This window comes from Apostichopus japonicus, chromosome 1, assembly GCF_037975245.1.
Source record: "Apostichopus japonicus isolate 1M-3 chromosome 1, ASM3797524v1, whole genome shotgun sequence".
NCBI lineage: Eukaryota > Metazoa > Echinodermata > Holothuroidea > Aspidochirotida > Stichopodidae > Apostichopus > Apostichopus japonicus.
The window spans coordinates 3,250,888-3,272,106 of NC_092561.1; the positions used below are offsets into that span (position 1 = coordinate 3,250,888).

General features: G+C 39.1%; 1 protein-coding gene across 14 annotated transcripts in view; it reads right to left on the reverse strand.

Moving 5' to 3' along the window:
• The window catches only part of LOC139982412 (uncharacterized), a 59,913-nt gene that overhangs the window by 16,991 nt on the left and 21,703 nt on the right, over positions 1–21,219 (reverse strand). Inside the window, exon 1 of one of the 14 annotated variants that reach the window (XM_071996250.1) lies at positions 9,082–9,445. The exons of the other annotated variants lie outside the window; for them this stretch is intronic. The gene's annotated coding sequence lies outside the window, so the exon portion shown is untranslated. Of the gene's footprint in view, positions 1–9,081; positions 9,446–21,219 lie in introns of those variants that run through there. 14 annotated transcript variants of the gene reach the window in all.

Sequence of the window (21,219 nt, forward strand, 5' to 3'; positions counted from 1 at the left end):
AAAAACCCAAAATTTTCTTGTACGCTCCGCGCCAACCGATGGTGGCGCTCCACTTAGATAGTCTCCACACATTTGCCCCCCCAATAATTTTCCTTTCCGCCGCGCCTGACTGTTGTATGATTGGCTGAAAGTCAATCTTTTTTGAGGATGTCACTTTCTATGCACATGAGAGAGAGAGCCTATTAAGTCGCCGTTGCCCCATTCTGTTCCGGAGATTATTCTTGATTAGTTTTAACCTTGAAAATGAACGTTCCCCATTACAATTTGTAACCATCATGCATAGGACAATTCGGAGGGCAATTTACCGGATATATTCTCCTGGGTGAGAATTGCATTGAAAAAATGACTGGTGCTCGGACCGCGGACCCGAGTTGTCTGGTGTTGTAAGCCTTCGGGGCATTGTATATTCCAGGGTTGCCAACTCAGATTCGAATATTTAATGTCAAACTCTCAAGTGTTTCACCAACTCTCGTCACAAGATGTCAAGTATCGAATTCAATCAGGCATAATGGCCTATTCAATAAGTTTTCCTCTCAGATTAAGACATGGGGTTACTACGATTGCGGGGCCCCTGACATCGCAGGGCCCTGGGCCAGGGCTCAGTGGGCCCATGCGTTAGGACGGCCCTGATCTGACATGCTCAGTTTCAACCAATGAACAACGAGCATTGTCAATCAATCAATCCACAAACTACACTGTGGGCTGACTATAGATATTACCCTGAAATACTTCCATAGGCTGACAGACACAGGCTACTGCAATTGCTTTAATGCTTAAAGTTGGGTCCAGCACATCTTCAATTAAGCTCTTTGTTGGTCAAGGGGGACAAACAGGAAATGGTTACAGCTTGTTAAATGGCCTGAACAATTTTAGGGTTGGGGGATTAAGAACCAGAATATAGGAAAAAAGGGAATCGCTTTTGAATTAAACTGTGTTGAAGTTAATAGAACCCCTGTTAATATAGTGTAACAGCCCAAACTACCAGAGAATTCCTATTCCAAAATTCAATGTCACGAGTTGGCAAAGTCAAGTCTTATAATTTTCAAAAGACACATTATAATCTTTACTTTGATCATAAACTTTACTTTGTAATGCAAGGGTCCTCTTTCAGCACATGGCCGTTCTTAAAGGACCATATTGTGCTTGTGACATAGAAACCTTTGCCTTTAAATATAAAATTCTATCTATAGAAATGACACCATTCAAAATAATGTTACTGGGCATCTGTACTTCTATAAAATGAAGTCCATACTAATGAAAAATGAAAATTGTTCTCGCTCATAAATAATTTGTTTTCCTAAATGTTTCAGTAATAAAACAATGCAACTGTCATAACATAAGTATCCCCCCTTCTCCCTTCCCCCCCCCCCTTCACTCCTCTTCTCATAGCTCTCTTCCACCCTTTTTTCTCCACACCTTTCTGTCTTTGACCTTCTCTGGTTTATTCCCTACTCCCTTCCCTTAATCCTCTCTTTGTCCCTCCACTGTTTATCTCCTACCTCTCCTCTTCCTCTGTTGGTTTCTTTCTTTCTTCTCTCCATCCCTTGTTTACTAATTCCCTTACATCTTTCTCTTTGTGTTCACCATGCTCATTAACCTGTCTGTATTCTGTGCGTGTTTTAGTCCCTTCTGTTACTGTTATCATGGAGGTCTGTTTTTACCTTCATGCTGTTTCTTGTCATTTAGCCTTTGAAGAAGATCATGCTAGGATCGAAACCTCAGGCCAACTTACTTTTACACAATTTTTTTTTGGTGACATTTTAGTGAAACACTACTATTTTTGCTCTTAAGATGTAATGGCTGAATTTATGCATTTAGTATGATAGTAAGAATTTGTTTACTCTAGCATGTGGTTAAATTAAGACACACTCAGTTGAGCAGGAGCCAGTAGGAGTCAGCCTAGCTAGAAAGTTAACCTTAGACAATTACAAAATCATAACATGCTTATAGAGTAGGAAAAATTGGGTTTTCACTCAATTTAGTTACTAATGGAAGATATGCATTCGTAATGTCTAGCAAATGTGTCATTTTTAGATTCAAGTTTTAAGAATTAAGGTTTTTTTATCATCATTTTTAATTCGTCAATCTTATTCTTCATTGGCACCACAACAGGAAAATGAAGCATTTTATTCACTAGTGAAATGTTTGCATGGGCACTTGCCTCATGGCCCCTGGGCATGATGGGTGAGACCTGCCCCAGCTGGCCTACTAAATGGGGAGGGTCATAAGGAGAGGAGAATTGTTTTCAACAAGCCTGAGGAAAACTAGCTATAGACTCAAAATGTCAAAAAGGTACTATCAATGATTAGATTCATGCTGGTAATTGTTAAGGAATAATTCATATTGATAGATTTTGTGTAGATTCGTGAATTATTTGGATCACTTGATGACATTCAGCAGTGGGTTCAGAAAGTGGAGAGGCCGAATTTGAATCTTCTCACTTAACAAGTACCTACAAGTACCTAAGTGTAGCACAATGCATGCTGTTTTCTATGGATCACACATAAAGCTGCACAGAGCATCAGGGGATTAATGTCTGAAAGAGGGGAGGGTTCTGGGGAGAGGGGTGCCCATAGCTTATTTTCCAGATTTAACCATGTGTTTGAAACTGAAATTATGCTGTCTGCATAAAATGAATCGGAAAAACAAAACTCTAGTTTTGTGAAAATGCAATTGCCCACCCCTTCTTCCCTTCCCCTGCTCCCTCCCCTGTTATCCAATTCCCCCCCCCCCCCTCCACCATCACACCTTCCCATATTATAGATGTTTAGTTGGCAAACAAGATAAATGATTAAATGTAAACGTACAGGGTAACAATATAATATAGTAACTTTTGTATGGCCAAATGGTTATCAATTGTTATCAATTGTTTTCAGAAAAATGCTGCAACAGACAGAACCAGATTCGTATTATATTTGCTCCTGTGGTGTGGCTAGTTGAAGGCAATAGACTTGATTTACCCCAACTGAAGTTTTCCCTATACTGACCGTGGAGGTAGGGGCCAAGGCCCCACAGCTCCTCTCCCCCACACAACTTTGCACACACCACTGGGCTAGTGTGACCACTGTAAATGACTAAAGGAGAACTGAATTCAGTACAATTCAAAAATGGTCATGTGCATATGGTCAGTGGCAATGAGGGGTGGGGGAGAGAGGGGGGAGGCACATGGAGGCACTTTTCCCCCTTAAATCTGGCCATCCTCATACCGTTGGTGACCCAAATACAACTTGAGCTAAAAAAAGCCTTGATGGCTTTCTTTAATTAGATTACTTATGAGATATAAGAAGTGGGACATCAGAAAATGCAACGTTTAATTGGCAATATATATCGAGGCACTTTCTTTGGCATTTAATCAATTACATGCTCCCCTCCCTTGCACCCCACCTTGCACACACTTTGCAATGTCTAACCAGGGAGTTGTTATGGAACTCCCTGGTCTAACCAGGGAGTTGTCCATAACAACTCCCTGGACAGAGCATGAATTTTCTCTATGCAGACTCTTTCCAAATGCATAAGCTTTATCACTGTGCAAATGGGCTACAGTACATGCTTGTAGTGATACCATATATGCATTCCTCCTCTCTAGTGACTGTTCCCAGTAGCAAGACATATGATCCCATCCAGCTCTCACATAGGCCTATGGTCTTCTTGTAATGACTATACACAGTGAATTCATGAGAGTTCAATCTTGCTGTAAGGCATGTTTATAAATGAAATCTGATACATTCCTTTCGAAGTTGCAAAGAAAACAAGTGCACTATTTCCATGGTTTCTTCCTTATAAGATGGGAGTATACTGTTGTCTACATAATAACTACCAAATGGGAAAATTTCCTGTTCATCCTAGAATTGCCTTTCCCATGGATAGTTTGAATGCACCAAGTAACTTCACTGACACAAACTACTTGTAAGGCCTGTAATGATAAATATTTTCTGTAAGTTAAGTCCAATTATGCATTTTATTGTAAAATAACCTCACAAGGAAAGCAAATTGTCTTTTATTTCTTTGCAATGTCACACCTTCACATTAATGAAATTTTGAAATAACAATTAAACCCAAATAGGCCAAGAGCCTGTCCCATATGATTTCACCCCATTTAGCCCAGAAGGTTTGACCCCTTAAAGTTACTTAGACCATCTAGGTCATTCACAAAAAAATTGTCAGCTCAACCCCAGTGGTCGGGTTCGGACCCCAGACCCCCTGAAAAAGACCCCCGGGCGGGTTAATTTCACCCCATCTAGCCCATGGACCAAACTTTGTCAGAAGGAAGTAGTATGGTTGTACATTACAAAAAAGGCAAAACTGACAAAATTCGTGGTCGGGAAGGGGTTGTCAGACCCCCCACTAAGTCACCCCCAGTCGGGTTGATTTCACCCCATCTCGCCCATGGACCAAACTTTGGCAAAAGGAAGTAGCATGGTAGTATGTTACAAAAATGGAAAAACTGACAAACTTGTTGGTCGGGAAGGTGATGTCAGACCCCCACAAAGTTTACCCTGACCCACCCCCCAAAAGGCGGGCTGATTTCACCCCATCTAGCCCATGGACCAAACTTTGTCAGAAGGAAGTAGTATGGCTGTACATTACAAAAAAGGCAAAACTGACAAAATTCCTGGTCGGGAAGGGGTTGTCAGACCCCCCACTAAGTCACCCCAGTCGGGTTGATTTCACCCCATCTAGCCCATGGACCAAACTTTGTCAGAAGGAAGTAGTATGGCTGTACATTACAAAAAAGGCAAAACTGACAAAATTCCTGGTCGGGAAGGGGTTGTCAGACCCCCCACTAGGTCACCCCCAGTCGGGTTGATTTCACCCCATCTAGCCCATGGACCAAACTTTGCAATACCAAACTTTGTCAAAAGGTAGTTGTGGGACCTTCGTCAGCAATACTTGGCAGTCGAATGAGAAGTACAAAATGTGACACAATGAAAGTATGACGCTAGATAAGTGTAAGTTGCAATGATGGAATTAAAACCAATTAAACCATGACTATACAGGAAGCGGAGAATTTTTGTTAGATGCAAAGAGAATTTTTTTAGATTCTCTTTAAGAGAATCCTACTCCACACACTTGAACATTGGAACCGAAACAGTACCTCTTACTCATCAATTTTTAGAGCAAACTTTAGGTAAATTGTTTTTTTTACCCCGCTTGACTATATATGAAAAATGCATCAGTAGGGTCCACGGCCCGCTGAGCCCCTAGCATCATCTATATAGACTTAACCTTTTATGAGAGCTTCTGCCGGGTCTCTTGACCCTTATTTGTATACATGCCCTTTCATTTATTTGAAAAGATATAATTAAAATTAGGCTTAATTGGTATTCCGCCTGGAACAAGGCAGACATTTTGGGGTTATGACAATTACACATGTTATGCTCACCTACAGTAGTTCTAACAATATAGGTTGTAGAAGACACTTTCAAGGTCTGTATTCCTTTAGAATAATCTCTTTCATGTTTAAGAAGCATAGATGCAACATGGTGCTATTTTTGGCATCAAGGGCTGATTTTTCCCACTTATTGCTAATCATTTGAATATTGGTAAATGCATTTTGGGAAATGCATCTTGGGAATTCCCCTTCCCCCTCCCCCTTCCCCCACAAAATCAAACAAAAGGTACCACAAATGTTGTGATCTGATATTTAACTTTAATCAAAGGCATATTGTTTACTTAAAAATATCCTGGAACACAAAGATTTTGGCATTGGAAATTGCCACAGAAGCAATCTAATTTATAAAAAAATTCTCAGGGAGGACCCCCAGTCCCCACGCAAGGGCTTTGCGCCTTTGACACTCAATGTGATAATGACATTATGTCGCTAGCATAAGTCAAAACATTTTTTATTTAACCTTGGAAATGTGTTTGCCCCTGCCATGCAAGCTTTCTGCGGATGCCCATGGATATACCACCCTTTTAGTGAAAGGTTTTGCCTTGTGACAATCAAACATTCTGTTTCCCCCTCCCTTCCCCCTCCCCCATTCACAGCACAGAGAAGCACAGTACAGTACATGCCCACATAGCTGGAATCCATCTTTCAATGAGGTAGACACCCAGCTTGTAAACACAGAGAAACATGCTTGGATTGTTTTAGTCTGGGAGCCTGTCCCATATGATTTCACCCCATTTAGCCCAGAAGGTTTGACCCCTTAAAGTTACTTAGACCATCTAGGTCATTCACAAAAAAATTGTCAGCTCAACCCCAGTGGTCGGGTTCAGACCCCAGACCCCCTGAAAAAAAACCCCGGGCGGGTTAATTTCACCCCATCTAGCCCATGGACCAAACTTTGTCAGAAGGAAGTAGTATGGTTGTACATTACAAAAAAGGCAAAACTGACAAAATTCCTGGTCGGGAAGGGGTTGTCAGACCCCCCACTAAGTCACCCCCAGTCGGGTTGATTTCACCCCATCTAGCCCATGGACCAAACTTTGTCGGAAGGAAGTAGTATGGTTGTACATTACAAAAAAGGCAAAACTGACAAAATTCCTGGTCTGGAAGGGGTTGTCAGACCCCCAACTAGGTCACCCCCAGTCGGGTTGATTTCACCCCATCTAGCCCATGGACCAAACTTTTGCAATACCAAACTTTGTCAAAAGGTAGTTGTATGGATGTACATTACAAAAAGTGCAAAACTGACAAAATTCCTGGTCGGGAAGGGGTTGTCAGACCCCCCACTAAGTCACCCCCAGTAGGGTTGATTTCATCCCATCTAGCCCATGGACCAAACTTTGTCAAAAGGAAGTAGTATGGATGTACATTACAAAAAGTGTAAAACTGGCAAAATTCCTGGTCGGGAAGGGGTTGTCAGACCCCCACAAAGGTCACCCTCACCCAACCCAAAAGGCGGGTTGATTTCACCCCTTCTAGCCCATAGACCAAATTTTGTCAAAAGAAGGTAGTATGTCTGTACGTTAAAAAAAATGAATATCTGACAAAATTGCTGGTCGGGAAGGGGTTGTCAGACCCCTACAAAGAGCCCCAACCCAGTGTCTTTTACCCATGAACTGAGATGATAAACATATAAACATAATTATTACAAAAATAAATATTTAATGATTATATTTATGAGAGGAGATATTCTATGTAATTCAAAAGAGCCTTCAATGTCCATTATGGCTTGCCTTTCTTAATTGCTTCATCTTTTTTGGTGACAAGCGGTCCAAAGTTGCTAGGCAAGGAAGTGACTGAAACACAATGATGCTCTTGTTTTTGTTAAGTTTAAAACATTTTGATTTTTTTTTACTATAGCACCTAAGTAAAAATTATGGGTAGGCATCCCTGGCCTAATAAACATACTGATATAGATGAGAATCTTGTGGGAGGAGTTTCTCCTGCCTTTTGCTGGAAATGTTTTAATTCATAAGACAATACATTGACCCTCTTTGTCTTATGTCTGTATTACTGTACAACCTTGCCCACATCCTGTTATGTGACCATAGTTGGTCCTCCACTTTCACCAAATTGCTCTATTCCCATGTTTTATTCATGTAAAAAATAAGACCTGCTATAGTTAATGGCCTGCAACCCAGTTATCTGCTTGGTCCCATAATATATGGTGTTACAGCAGAGGTGGAACAAAAAAATATTGGGGACCCTTTGGCATATTAGATATCGTTAATAGGAACATTCTTCTAATTTCTGAAGCCTTTTCAAATAGTTATAGATATGCCAGGTATATAATTGGTTAATCAAAGAAGTTTATTGGGGGGGGGGGGCTTGACCACTCAATTATATTATTGAAGCTGCCCCCCTCCCCTGCATCAGCTGTTTTTGTGTTACGAATGCATACTTTCCTTGTGCAATTGTTTTCATTTCATTTTTGGCATTTCCTTAAATATATATGTATCCTATGGGTTAGATTTCTATAGTAGCTCACATTGTACTATTGCAACCAATAATTAAGTACTCATATTGTTTCTTTTAAACCTACAATTGGTAACATATGCCAGTATAAAGATTATTTTGGTTGAAATCAAGGAATATTTACAAAATCTGGAAGTTTAATTTGATTTACATCATAGGTGAAAAGGCAGTATTCCCCCCCCCCCCAAAAAAAAAAAAACCAAGAGCATATTTCAACTATTTGATCTGTATTGAGTGTCTGATTTAGGGGGTGATGTGGCGGGTGTACCCTTCCCCTTTCAGACCACCCCAAAAAAGTTGTGTTCCAGACAAGAATGCTGGAAAATAAGTGCATTATTCAAATCGTGCAGACACTACTACAACAAATGTCACCCTTACCCACTCCAAAAGGCGGGTGGATTTCACCCCATCTTAGCCCACAGACTTAACTTTGTCGAAAGGAATTAGTATGTCTGTACATTAAAATAAAGGAAAATCTGACAAAATTGCTGTAAATTGCTATATATATATATATATATATATATATATATATATATATATAAATATATATATATATATATATATATAAATATGCAGTAGCTTGCCTGAATCTTTTTCAAATTTTTGCCCGACATTTCCATGATTTTCTTTATTTAGCATCATGATGCCCGAATATTTCCGTGTAACACCACCGTAAGAGCAGCTCATCTGGGCTACCACACTTTTTGCACGATCAAATTTTTTTCTAACTAGCCAACTGTATAACCACCAGGACATCCCCGACATGAGTGTATATAAGAAACATTTTCTTTTTCATGGATGGTGGGGGGGGGGGTGCCTACAAGCCTAGAAGTACAGGATTATCATATTCTTTGTTATATTTTATACTTTTTGTTAGACAAATTTCAGTCTCACCCGACACAGCGACATTATCCTGCCTACGTGTTGTTGAGCAATGAATGTTTTTCTGGAGGTAGCTGAGTACTGTGTTAAAATAATAAATACGGTAACTAAGTAGCAGCTTAAAAAATATACTGTCCTATTTTTCCCCTGCAAAGTGATGTTACAATTTTTTATTCTTCTAATTTACCAAATTTTTGGGGAAGTGTAAATTTCTAAAACGTGAGATAAAATATAAAATGAAGAATGTTTAGATGTAACTTGCAAGGCCTCAGAAGTGCCGTTTCCGGCAATCTGAGAGGCATTTTTTGCCAAAAATTTTCTTGTGCGCTACTTGCCAACCGATGGTGGTGCTCCGCTGAGATAGTGTCACAGGAACTTTCGGGCACAAAAATTTTTGCCCCCCCCCCCCAAACTGAAATGGTCCTGTACGCCTATGCAATAAAGGCAACATTTAAAGCAACATTACTACTACATTGATCATCCTACAGTAAGTAGAGTGCTACAATTTGGGGACTATACAGACTACCTTTAAGTAGCCTGGTAAATCACAACCATTTACTAGTTCAAGTTCCATTGTTACAGGTTCATCTGGCTCCTATGGATAGGTACATTGATTGCCTGTCCTAAACTATTCAGGCATAACAAAGAACCCACTGTTAGCCCTACTGAATTTAGTGTGGCTCACAGACAACTAATCTGCTAAGCTTCTTAAAGTTCTGGCTAACTTTCTGTCAACAATAAAACTAAAGTGAGAGCCTATATTTAAAGAGATAAACTAACTAGTACTGCATGTTAGCAAGTGTTTAGTGTATAATTTGTTAAATAGTGTACAGTGCTAGATTTTACTGTAGATAAATTCAAAGCAAACAATCGTGTATTATGGTGCCTAAAATATTTGAAAGAATTAAGACGTGTAATAATTTGAAAATATTTGTTGAAATGTTTTACTTTTCCCAACTTATATCACTGAAAACAGATCCATATACCTATGACAAAGAAATGATAGGCTTACTATAGTGTTCATTTGGGATGCACAGAATCTTCTCAGAACCCAATCTTCTAAATTCTTAATGTTATGCTGTATTGGCCCCAAATATGCCAGATATTTAATATGGTCACATTTGATCAAAATTCTTAAACTGTTTTATTACCACCTTGGAGGAAATGTACCTCACTGGGACATTCAGTCTTCTTATGTGTTCATTTCAAATATCTGAGAACAATTTGGCAAGTAAAGACCTCCAGGAATGTACTCTTTGGAAACTTCTAGCAATTATAGAGTGCTTTACTTTGGGGCCTATACAGACTTTTCAGTTCCTTGCTATTACTTTCTGTTAACTACAGTACATATATGACTAAAGTGGAATCAGAGGCCTATTTTTAAAGAGATTAACTGGTACTGCATGGTAGCAATTGTATATAGTGATTAATTTGTTAAAGAGTGTAGTGAACCTGTGCAGAGCTAGAAAAACATAGATAAATTCATAGCATGTTCATTTTATCCTCATTAACGGTGACATCCCTATGTTCCGACGTCTCTATGTTCCGACGTCTCTATGTTCCGACAATTTGTTTGGACTCTTTAATTTTTTTTGACCAAAATTTTTTCTGACCCAATTTTTTTTGGGAGACTCAATCTTTTTGGTCCCCCATTTTTAGGACCAAATTTTTGGGGGGACTTAATTTTTTGGGCCCCAAATTTTTGGGGACCCAATTTTTTTGGGGGGACTCAATTTTTTTGGACCAACATTTTTTCTGACCTACCTTTTTTTGGGGGACACAATTTTTTGGACGCACCACAATTTTTTTCACGAAAAAGAAGGGCCCAAAGTTTGTTATGAGTTTGTTTTGGTCCGAAAAAAGTTGGTCCGAAAACATGTTGGTCAAAAATTTGGGTCCAAAAAAAGTTAAGTCCGAAAAAATTTGGGTAAAAAAAATTAAGAGTCCAAAAAAATTGTCGGAACATAGAGACGTCGGAACATAGAGATGTCAGAACATAGAGATGTAACCTCATTAACAGTACTAATATAAATGGATGCAGATCCTTATATATACCTTTGGTGAAGAACTGATAGGCTTACTATAGTGCTGATGTGGGATGTGCAGATATAACATTATTGTTACAATTAATTAATTATAACTGAGTACTTGCATTTCATTTAGTGGACTGCTGAGTCCAAGGCCCCCCGAGTCCCAGTCCAGCAAAAGTGGACCCGAGTCGGGACTCAGGTCCAGACTACAGCTTTGATATTTAGAGCATGGAGAATGGGGGTACCAGGGAATAATTTAGTGCTCAAATTTTGCGTAGCAGTTCTGAGGTTTTTCATTTCTTTAGCTTAAAATCGTTGAAAACACTAGGGTTATGCATGCAAAAAACTGCTACACAATTTTTCCATTGGTGTAGGAATTTGACCAGATTGTGTAGCAAAATGAGAAGGGATACTGGATAAATTATTTGCTGGGTATAGTGCAGACGAAGAAAATACTAAAGTTGGGCTTTCCTGCAAGAGGTCCAGTGCCAATGACAGCTGGTGGGGTTTGGAAACAACCAGTTACCATGCACCACAAACTCAGATATTAACAAAAGGGACCATCATCAGGGCCCCCCAGTCCCCTACATGGCCCCCAGTCAGCTCATTTGGCCCCACCCCCAATAAAGGTCCCTATTTCGGCATTTAAAAGAAAATTTAAAAGATAACACAAACCTAAGAATTAATTTACACATGACATCTTATGGCATTTATAAGCTATGTCTACCATCAGAATGCCATAGCAAACTTTAATATTTCGTTGTTGCCATAACAATGACTAAACCTCATCGACCTCCAGATCGGTATGATACTATGACACTCCAGTGCCACCTTCAGTTTCGCAACAAAAAAATTACTAGGCCGCCTAGCATGCTTTTACTACTACTATAAAAATGCGAGTATTGTAAGTTGATGTTTTTTTTTAACAATTGAGTCGGCATTTTCAAATAAACAAGTACTACTGGCCTGGGAAATATACATATTGCACCAAAATACAAGGAGGTTTCTAAAATCCAAAAATTTCTCAATAGACACCCCTCTCCACACACAACCATAGTGTACTAGTAAATAACATTTTCAAAATGGGGTGCTAAAGGGGAATCCCTCCCCTTATACTCCTCCCCACGTTTCCTACACCTAACCAGTACTGTCTTATAACCTATTTTATTGCACCATATCTCATCTAGGAGCTTTCTAAAATCCAAAAATTCTCAAAGAGGGAGGGGGACACCCCTTAATCCCCTTGCACCCCTCCCCCAACTTTTCTCCACACAACAAATACTGGGAAATTACCTATAAATATTGCACCATAGTTCATCTAGGTTTCTAAAATCCAAAAATTTCTCAAAGGACATCAATCTCCACACACAACCACAGTACTAGGGAATATCCTATAAATATTGCACCATTTTTCATCTAGGTTTCTAAAATCCAAAAATTTCTCAAAGGACATACCACTCCACACAACCATAGTACTAGGGAATATCCTATAAATATTGCACCATATTTCATCTAGGTTTCTAAAATCCAAAAATTTCTCAGAGGACACCCCTCCCCACACACAACCATAGTACTAAGGAATATCCTATGAATATTGCACCACATTTCATCTAGGAGCTTTCTAAAATCCCAAAAATTCTCATAAAACATGTCATCTCTTTAAAAAAGTTTTGATGCAATTTGCAATGCCTGGGAAGTACCATGTAACACCATTACAGGCAACCTGGGGGGGGGGGGGGGGGGGGGGGGGGTCTGCCCTATATCCATAAGGTCCGCTATTCATAAGGTTCATTGTTCATAAGGTTCGTAATTCATAACAAGCATTATTTTTACAAAAAGGTTCGCTATTCATGATGGAAATAAAGTTCGTTATTCAAAATAAAAAGGGATCATAATTCATAAGGTCCAGTATTCATAATGGAAACAAAGGTTCGATATTCATAATGGGCAAAAAGGTTTGTTATTCATAATGGGACAAAGGGTTCGTAATCCATAATAGACAAAAGGTTTCGTTATTCATAATGGAAAGAAAGGTCTGATATTCATAATGGAGCGAAGGGTCCGTTATTCAAAATGGGAAAAAAGGTTCGTTATTCATAAAAGGAGAAAGGGTCCGATATTCATAATTGAACAAAGGGTTCGAAATCTGTGATGTGAAAAAAGATTCGTTATTCATCATAGGAGAGAAGTGCATCATACAAGTGCAAAAGACGTCCTCTATTTTCGCAGACGCCTATAGTGTTCAACCACTGGCCTCAACATACTTTTTATTCATAGAGGGGGGACACAGGGGGCACAACTGTCCTATGGGGGGCACCACCAGATGGTGGGCGGATGCATAATTTTGCAGAGAATATGAGCCACACACTATCAAGACCATGCTTCACCCTATACCCCCTGCAGCAAAACCTACATTTTCGACATATTAATGGCATAAACTTGTACGTTTCCTAAAGGGGGTCCTTTTCCTCATCGTGAATGATACTGAACCTTTTCGGCTATGCCTATTATGAATAACGGACCCTTTGTTCCATTATGAATCTATATATATCTATTATGGATTACGAACCCTTTGCTCTATTACGAATATCGAACCCTTCGTCCTATTATGAATAACGAGCCTTTTTTAATCATTATGTATATCGAACCCTTTTACCAATTGTGAACAACGAACCTTTTTTTTCATTATGAATAACAAACCTTATGAACAATGAACCTTTTGGCTCATTATGAATAGCGAACCTTATGAACAATGAACCTCATGGATATAGAACCTAATGAATATCGGGCTGTCACCACCTGGGGGGCATTTTGGCATAGATTTTCTTGGTACACTATATTCGCCAACTGATTGTGGCCCTTCGCTTAGATGGTCCCTTTTGTGAAATGGCCACCCCCCCCACTTAGAATTTCTCAAAAAAGGCCCTGACCATCATTGTGGTACTAACTAAGTGGAACACCTTCATCGGTTGGCCTTTAGCATATAACAAAGAAATATTTTGCCAAAAATGCCTTCCAGACTGCCAGAAACAGCACTTCCCATGCATTGTCAGTTGCAGCTAAACCCTCTGTATTTTGACATCATCTCATGTTTTAAATATTTAGACATCCATAAAATAAAAGTTTAATAAGCTTTTATATTTACTTTTGGTTACAATTGTTACATCAATAACCAGACATATAAGGCACACTAGGGCAGGATGGGGGTACATAGCATACTGCCTAGGGAAAAAGCCATATGAAAAGCCTGCAACATCGGAACACAGATTTAAAATGCATTTTAATCTTATTTATGTTAAAGCCAGTTTACGGTTGAAGTTATTACATAATCGGAGTTAACTGATGTCTTTCATGGAACCATTTAGGATCAAGGATTCACTTCAAAACACAACAACTTGAGACCTAACATGTGTTAGGTATACTGAGCTCTACCATGTCAGATCTAAGGAAGTGGTAGAGCATCTATGAATGGGTGACCAATCTCAGCAATGCAATTCATAGGTGTCAAGGGGGAGTGGGGTGGTCACCCAAAAAACAATATAATCGTGTTGAAACCATTATTTTACCCCCCCCCATGAAAAAGTATCAATAGACCCCCCCAAAAAAAAGTTGCAGTTGAAATCAACTCAAATATGTCACCCTATCTCTTATCAGGAGTTGAGAAAATGCCATAATTATTCCAAAATAGTTAGGAAAATTTGACCCAAATATAGTGAATTTATTGTCAGAATTAATAAAGTCCACCAGAAATTGGGAATTTGTTGACAATAAACATACTTTAAACTGTATGCCAAACATTTTCCAGTAGGTTCTCCAGCCAGACCAAATATTTCCAGCCCGACCAAATATTTGGAGATGGGGGGCATTTGGGGGTCGAGTCTGATGAGCATTCCCATCACTTAACATGTCTGGCAGCAGCCATTCATGATGCCTGGGACTATGCCAAACCAAAGTTTCCATTGTTTGAGAATGGGGCATATTGCAAAACCATCCTAAAGATCTTCACCTCCTTGGTCATTTCAGTAAATGAAAAGAAAGTTAGATTTTATACTTGTTTCACCCTATATTTTTCTCTAGTTCTTGTACTTAATTATAAGGTGTATTTTTATTGGGACTTTGTTAGACTTTCGTCGTCATAAGACCCTCACCGGACATTAATAACTGTTGAGTCGATCGTGTTGATCTAGTATTTAAGTGTTTATATCAATCAAAAACTGGATTGGTTTGTTAATATCAATGGCGTCATTAACAAATTAATCTCTAAATGAGGAAATTGAATTCTTTCCATGTAGATACCAAATTTTTAATAAACCTGTTTTGTAAGGGGGTGGCATTATTGCCTAATTTGCAGGGGAGGCAATCCTACAATTACTGGAAAGGAGTGTATTAATTAATGTATTTATAGGAGGGCGGGATGAGTTATTGGTGAGGCGCAGGAGGAGGTGAACTATGTTTACCAATGCCTTGTATGTAGCAAGCTGCAGGGAGTCCCCCCTGCATGTCCAGCTTATGAGACAAGCAATCCCGCCCAGTAGTAGGCTCATACAGCCTCCTTCTGTTACTAAAACCCCCACTATCCTTTATCTTTCATTCCTCAGTCTATTAAAACTCATAATATTAAAATTAAACGTTAGGTTTTCTTTCTTACCTTTTCTGTATTGCCTGCTAGGCAGGGTCAAGGGAAATGTAACATTTGGGTTGAAATGTACAGAACTTGGTCAAATGTGGTATGGCTAAGATAGTTAAGATAGTTAATGAATTATATTTTACCACTGTGCTTGCATAACAAAAATATAATAATAATATACTAATTTAATAAAAAGTTATAGACATATATAATACATGCCAATTTCACTTATGTTGTGCCCCACATTATTGAATTATAGGGATATTTTTAAAACCAGATTTTTCCTAGTACACAATCTATATACAATATCTGTCATGGTCATTATTATGCGTACCACAGGAATAATTCCCCTTCAATGTTTATAACTTGACAATTAGCAGTAATTGCTAATTACCTGATTTGACCCTCTGTTACATGTCCCTCCGTTACCCAAAAAATACATTTTTTTATATTATTTCCTAGTCATTAAATGTTGGGAAAATTTTATAATTTGTATAAAACACTTTCTTAGAATTAACCAGTCAAGAAATGTTAAACCATGGATTTAGCTAATTTTATGCTAGAGTAAAGAACAAGTGAACTAGTGTCCCTCCGTACCAGTAACAGAGGGACAGTTGTTTACCACATGCTCTTGTGCACAGGATTCCTGGGAGTTAACTTGCTACTTAATTGTTGTGTTCTTTGAATAGATTCCTTGACTTCCTGTTTATGTGAAGAGAACGATAGCTTGCATAAAATGATTCCTCAGAATGTGAAGTCAGTAGGCATCTTGGCAAGAAACAGAAACAAATTTGTGCACATGGTACAGTGCAGTACCTGTGAACTGTCTACTGTAAATACACGTGATTAATTGACTTGTTTCGAACTGTACAAGCCCCCCCCCCCCCTCACAGTTTCTCATAATGCAGTTAGACAGTGTTAAATGATGAAAAGTGCTCAGCTTAAACTTGTCCTTTAAACCAATTTCTTATTATTTTTTACGTTTTTCTTAAATCTTTTAGTAACCACATATGCTAATGGTTTGGTGAATAAAGCTATTGGTTTAATACTCTTATCCTTGTTTCGCTAAGTAATATAACTGTTAGTCTAATAGCAATGAAAATATTGAATCTATAGCAGCAAAACAGGCAAAAGACTACACTAAACAGCACCGAATATTTTGTGACCCTTCGTTACCATCAGAATTGTCCCTCCATTACTGTAGAAGATCAAATGTAGATTTGGCAGTTGATGCCTGTTCATCTAATTTTCCCTTGGTATATGTGAAGCAATGCACCAGCCAACACAAGATATCAGTTACATGGTCAGTGCACAGTGGCGAAGCTATAGGTATTGGTCAGGGGGCGAGAATGGTCTGTAGGGGTGCTTGCAACACTATCTAAGCGAGCACTACCACAGGTTGGCGCGGATCGTACAGAAATGTTTTGAGTAAAGATACTCCCTAGATCGCCGGAACTGACCCTTCCCAGGGGGCCTTGCTAATTTGCAGATAAACGAAGAATAAATAGGTGTCATCGCCACCAACAAAATGTCATTTTTTTTTTGTGATTGGTATTTGAGAGCGCAATAAAGTCAATAATCACGAATAAGTAAAAAGTGGTAAAAAGCCGAAAAGGGCGCCAGCAGTCCATTTGAGTCCGTCAGGTGGAAGGGGGGGGGGGGATCTGCCCCCTCTGACTGTATGGATGCTCCGCCACTGTCAGTGTAAACTTAAGAACAGTGAATTTGACATCTTCAAAAGAAAGTGTGAAACACATATTCATTTCGTGTCCCTCTGTTACCGTGATGTTTTTCATGCCATATTTTTCCTACAGTAACAGCCACAAGAATTAAATATATGGGTATGAAGCAAGTTACTACATGTCTAGACATAGGCGTAGTAGCCTAATTCGATTGGGGGGCTGTAAAGACTTGCCCGAAAAATAAAATAAAATAAAATAAAATAAAAAATAATATAAATTTTCGCGCGCTCCGCACGTTCAACATGTTATTGTGCATATCATATGGGCATTCATCGGTTATAACATCACATGCCAATAACATACATTCATTTTTCATCTTATTACCTTTCCATATTTGTTAAAATTATTGGGGAATTTGTTACAACAACAATGATCATAAGAATATAAGTTTAACCATCGAAAAACACATTGCAAAATATGCTTCTTTCAGTAGGTGCCCGAAAAATCCTCAGCATATTGCCGAATTTTCACCCAAAAAAATGAAATTACACTGCAAATTATTCTTTTTTCAGTAGGTGCCTGAAAATTCTCAGCGTTTTGCCCGAATTTTCTCCAAAAATTTTGGTTGGGGGGCTACAGCCCCCCTTCCCCCCCCCCCGCCTCCTACGCCTATGTGTCTAGATAACCACACAAGAAATTGCAAAATAATCACCCAAGCTAATGCAGAGAGAAACAAAATGTGTCAGTAATACAGTCAAATGTCCCTCCGTTACCGCTTGACCAGTCAATAAGTAGGCTATTGTCCAACAAATGATCTCTATAGTGTTATTTTGTTTACAGTACTACTTGGTAGTTGGTTCACAGGGATGTTGCCAGAGCATTATACATAGGGGTGTGGGAAGGGGGGTGTCGGGCAATCTTTACCAACTGAAAAATAAAAAAACAGGGATTGCCTGTATCGGGCCCATAAGTGGGGTTAAACTGCTTTTTTAAGCTGACGAGTGAAAGTTTAGGCACAAGTAATCCTTCAAAGTAGTCCTCCAAACCTTAAGGTGGAGCCCACATTTGGACCTACAGGCGTACAGTGCAAGGGCCACCTCGTCCCTTCCGGTTCCTACCCCTATTATAAGGAAAAATTCCAGTTATTTGCTGCAAGCTCCGGTATATTACAGTAGGATTCAGTGTTTAATGCTATCAGGGCAGTTCCTGGCATTCATTAGATCACTACTCTGTCAGCAAATACTTATTTGTCCAGTTTCTCATGCATATTTACTAATTCTGTGGCATTTTCATATGTAAATTTCCACACAATGTCCATCAGCCTAGTTGGTAATTCGTTAGAATTTCAATCAGCCAATGAGCAGGAAGTAAAGTATTGCATAACACTATTGAGCACTTGAATCATTATAAAACACAGAAGGGTAAAATCTGTGATCGTTGCAATCTCCACAGCGCAGTGAAAACCACACTCAAGGAAAACAAACGCAGTATAGGTGTATACAGTACACTTTACGTGAAGGCAACGTTGATAGAACCAGATGCCAGAGCTTAATAGATGAAATTTGCCCTCTTCAAGAAAAGAATTAAAGAAGGAGGGCATTTCCATGAAAAAGTGGACATGGGCTAAAAATATAAATTCTGCGTCACATCTTGTCATTGGTTAAATGTTGTTGTAAACATATCCAAGTTTGTGGAATCAATATGATACCTTCCTAAATATTGATTTTTTTGTTGTAGAATTTTGCATATGAAGTGGAAGGATGCTGTAATGCAAATTTTGTGCACAAATTATTAACAGATTTGTTTTTGTTCTCCTAAGAAATTAAATGGTAATACTCAACTGATTTGTTTATTTATTGCTTACATAGTGCACTAACTTCAGATATCACTACCAACCTTTTGAATATATAATAAAAAATAATCAATATTTGCTTTATTCAAACCTCTATTAGCTGATGTAACGTGAGTAACCAAAATTAATATTTTTCCCCATACATCAAATATGACACTACTAAAAATCTCATAATTGGATTTGGGTTTCTACTCATCACCCCGAAATGTGAAACAAGTAAAGAAATGATGTGCACCCCACTATGTTAAGTAGGGTAGGTGATGCAAATGGTAACATGAGTTACCATGTTACGTGAGTTATCATACAGTATAATCATGCTTATAATGTAGACAATTATGCTACCAAGGTATAACTTAAGTCAAACTTGAAGCACCAAATGTGGTGAATGAACATGGTCATTTCAAGTTTTCTACGGAGTTGTTGAGAAATGGACAATAATTTATTCCCAATGAATTATGGCTTAAAACTAAATATGTTATTGAAGTTCAGTTAGTTTTTATCAGAGTCAATATTTGAGAACTCCAAATTGAATTGGTGGTTTTCACTGTTTAATAATCATTGTTAACAGGGGCGGCGATCCGTTTCAAATATTGGGGGGGACATTTGCTTGGATGCAGGCAAATTACTATCAAAGCGGAGCGCCACCATTGGTTGGCGCGCAGCGTACAAGAAAATTTCTGGTTTTGATAGCCCCCCAAATCACCGGAAATGGCACTTCTCGGGCTTGGAAATGACCAACCAGATGTACACTTTTGCCTGAAAACCAAGTTTTCCTAATAGGTTTTTTTTTCATTCATAACCTTTTTTTCAAGATTGTCACCAGTCACACATCATGTTCGACCTCATTGCATCTCCTGTGGATCATTGCCTTTGTAGGTAATTCTATGTAACACCTCACAATACCCGTCCGCCCCACTTTTCAAGGTTTTAAGCCCATTATTTGTTCAGAATTTGAATAATAAATTCACTTCAAAACATACCCATAATGTTGCACAAAATTTCATCTATGGACAACCAATTTAGAAAACCCCCCCTCAACCCCTAATAGACCGGTCAATTGCACGAGTAGAGGGAACTATGATGAAGAATGTTGGTCAAGGAATTTTTGAAAATTCAGACACAGTTAAATTATTGGTGTACAAATATTAAAACCATAAAACTTCGATATCTTAGAAAATATCAAAAAAAAATATGCTCCATGGGGAGGGCAGTCTCCACCCTTCATCCCCCCCCCCTCCCTTGGCTACGCACCTGCAGTTAGAAATCTTGTAGGAAACAGGCCAAATGGAAACCCAGTGAACCCATATCGATGTGGATCATATATATGATTGTATGTACTTACACTTAGTCTGGGAGCCTGTCCCATATGATTTCACCCCATTTAGCCCAGAAGGTTTGACCCCTTAAAGTTACTTAGACCATCTAGGTCATTCACAAAAAAATTGTCAGCTCAACCCCAGTGGTCGGGTTCGGACCCCAGACCCCCTGAAAAATACCCCCCGGACGGGTTAATTTCACCCCATCTAGCCCATGGACCAAACTTTGTCAGAAGGAAGTAGTATGGCTGTACATTACAAAAAAGGCATAACTGACAAAATTCCTGGTTGGGAAGGGGTTGTCAGACCCCCCACTAAGTCACCCCCAGTCGGGTTAATTTCACCCTATCTAGCCCATGGACCAAACTTTGTCATAAGGAAGTAGTATGGCTGTACATTACAAAAAAGGCAAAACTGACAAAATTCCCAGTCGGGAAGGGGTTGTCAGACCCCCCACTAAGTCACCCCCAGTCGGGTTGATTTCACCCCATCTAGCCCATGGACCAAACTTTGTCGGAAGGAAGAAGTATGGCTGTACATTACAAAAAAGGCAAAACTGACAAAATTCCTGGTCTGGAAGGGGTTGTCAGACCCCCAACTAGGTTACCCCCAGTCGGGTTGATTTCACCCCATCTAGCCCATGGACCAAACTTTTGCAATACCAAACTTTGTGAAAAGGTAGTTGTATGGATGTACATTACAAAAAGTGCAAAACTGACAAAATTCCCAGTCGGGAAGGGGTTGTCAGACCCCCCACTAGGTCACCCCCAGTCGGGTTGATTTCACCCCATCTAGCCCATGGACCAAACTTTGTCAGAAGGAAGTAGTATGGCTGTACATTACAAAAAAGGCAAAACTGACAAAATTCCTGGTCGGGAAGGGGTTGTCAGACCCCCCACTAAGTCACCCCCAGTAGGGTTGATTTCATCCCATCTAGCCCATGGACCAAACTTTGTCAAAAGGAAG